A 2,897-nucleotide genomic window follows, 5' to 3' on the forward strand; every position below is an offset into this window, starting at 1 on the left:
AGTCCTTAGAATAACAAGTGTTTCCATGCCTTTTCCCCAAGCCTGAAAACCCACACCAATGCTTTAAAACTAAATGGACAGGCCCCCGGGCAATGTGAGACATCCTATCCACCATTCTTCACTTGCTAAAAACCCGCAAGGATACCTAATGCAATTGGCACACGAAGGAAAGAGGGTGAGGGAGGGAGAATGTGAGGGTATAAAAAGACATGATATTTATGTGAAAGTGTTTCTAAAATCTGTTTGTGGGCTTATCCAAAGGACAGGCCCAGATCTATTTCAAGGGATGTCACCAGAGGTCCCATTTATGGACTTTTTGCTGAACTCTTTGCTAAATGAAATTCTTTCCAAGTTAAAAGGTACCTGCAAAAGTCTCTTAATTTGGGCCGGCCCGTGGCTCACTCGGTAGAGTGCGGTGCTGATAACACCAAGGCCCCGGGTTCGGATCCCACATAGGGATGGCCGGTTCACTCACTGGCTGAGCGTGGTGCTGACAACACCAAGTCAAGGGTTAAGATCCCCTTACCTGCCTTTTCTTCAGCTGGGTTCATAGGCTTAGAAAACTTATCACTCCAGACCCTGGACCCAGGTAGCTGAAAACCCTTCCCCCTAAAACACAAAGACAAATCCAGAGTTTTGCCTTCTGGTCTTCCATTGGAGCCATACTTATCAATGTAGTGTATCTTATCCAACCGAGAGACTGACCCTCAACCCCAGCCTTACCCTTTGCACCTCTTGAGCCAGGTTTTTGGAAACCATTTTTTAAAAATCCCTCAAGTCCCAGGTAGGATGCCTTATTCAGTTTTTGCTATGGCCAAACCTCTCTAGACTGACAAGCTCCCAGTGGGCAGTGGTTTTATTCATGATTCCTCAGAGGATCCCGACTCACTCACAATCCATGGCAAAGATGTGGAACCACACAGCTAAAAAAAGGAGCATGTGGACAAAAATAGTTTATTGCTCCACTAGTGAGAACAGTGGCTCTGACAAGTGCTTGAAACCTGACACAACAGTTTGAATTCTGACGTCTCCAGAAGAATTTCCGCGTGATGCAGTTATTGAATCGAGTGCGTGTGTGCAATGTGCTGTGGTCTTTTTATGACTATTTATTTTAAGTCTGCTTTCCTTCACATTGCAAATAAATACGTAAAGCCAGTGTGTGGGTGTCAGGAGGGATCCATGGACAATGAGGTATCGATTTCTCTGTGTAACAATGTTCCTTAGAACAAGGCCATGAAACTAATACTTCGAGACTTGAATGCAGCCCATTTGGACAATCCTGAAGGCAAGAAGATAAGGTTATTTTTTTAAAAAATTATTTGGCTACAGTGCCATAAAAAGTGTTTTAAATCTCCTGTGCCTCCCCTTATAGTGAACCGATTTTCCATGGGTAGTTGGTCTCCTGTGTATGATGACCAGGCCTGGGCAAACTGCTTAATATATTCATTTAAAATAGTCTCTCTGCACTGATGGCTGAGAAATTTCCATGGGACTGTTGCACTAGAGTGCTCTGCATAATTGAACACCATGTCTGCAAATAAGACTAATAACCCTAGTTGTTCAAATGATTATCATATCATAGATCTTAATAGTCTACCAGAAATGCTTCTGGTGGTAATGCTTTTTTCATGATCAGCCAACCTTGTGCAGGACACTTGTTCATACAATTGCAGTGGCCACTAACTTCTCTCTTGGCCATTTACCTACTCACCTCTCTTGTTGGCCATATTTCTCTACCTATAAAATATGGAAATTGAAGTAGACAAACTCTGAGGTTCTTGAAAAATCTGACATTTTGGGTTTGGAAGAATAAAAACATCATCACCCAGATATTCAATATGTATTGAAGGGTTATAACCTGCCAAGGTTCCCCAGCTTGTAAGAGGTGGAGCTGGTATTCTGATTATCTCTAAAGCCCTTAGTCCTAACCAGTATACTTGTTTGGGCAAAGGAAACACAGAGAGCAGAGCCACTCATTATGTGACTTTGGAGAACCATCCAAAAGGCATAGAGAAATATGTGCATTTCCTGCTGCTAACTGGGCAAGTAATGTCCTGTTCTCAGTAGAGCTGAACATGGAGTTCAGAAAACCAACGTCGTAGGTTTGGCTCTTATATTAGCTGATGGGATTCTCTGTGCAGGTTAGTTGTACAACCTTCTGACTACCATTTAGTAAATAAAGATGGGTCTGCTACAGTCCCAAGGAATTGGGGAGACGGAGCCAACAGCATGGTATACTTCCTTCACTAACACAACCTAACATGGGCATGTGCACACATGCATGCAGCTGGTGGCAGAAGCTCAGTACAGTATATCCAGGGAAGAGACTTTTTTTTAGTGAATTTAGTTAACACATCTTTGTGAAATGTGATGCCCAGTGGGCACAAGTGAAATATTTCGACTGCTCTCCACGCCTCAGCACTGAAGCGAGTCTCCTGCCAGCAAAGCTATTACAGCAACCTCACAGTCCACCTCACAGCCATGGACCCTGGAGGAGGCCAGGCTGAGCGCTCTGCAGGCAGAACAAGGCTACAGCAAGACCTGCCTGGGACTGTTCTCGGGCCATGGCCTGTATTTTGGTTTCCTCCAGACTAAGACCTTTGTAGCTTTGCTGCCCATTCTGCTTGGCGGGGGAAAGCTGAGTGATGAAGACCTTGAGCTCTGGAGTCTGGGCCCAAATCAGGAGTCTTGGCCCAAGCCGAGAAGCTTCTCTGCTTCTTTGAGGGAGGCACTTGACCTGTCTCAACTTCCTTCTTTATAAAGTGAGGATAAATAATGGTAACAGCATCCATGAGCTGGATTGAGATTAAGTATAAGGGTTTAGTTCTGTTCTTGGCAAATAACATGCACTATATTAATTTCCTATGGCTGCTGTACAAAATTACCACAAATTTAGT

Source organism: Galeopterus variegatus, unplaced genomic scaffold (assembly GCF_000696425.1).
Source record: "Galeopterus variegatus unplaced genomic scaffold, G_variegatus-3.0.2 Scaffold2810, whole genome shotgun sequence".
NCBI lineage: Eukaryota > Metazoa > Chordata > Mammalia > Dermoptera > Cynocephalidae > Galeopterus > Galeopterus variegatus.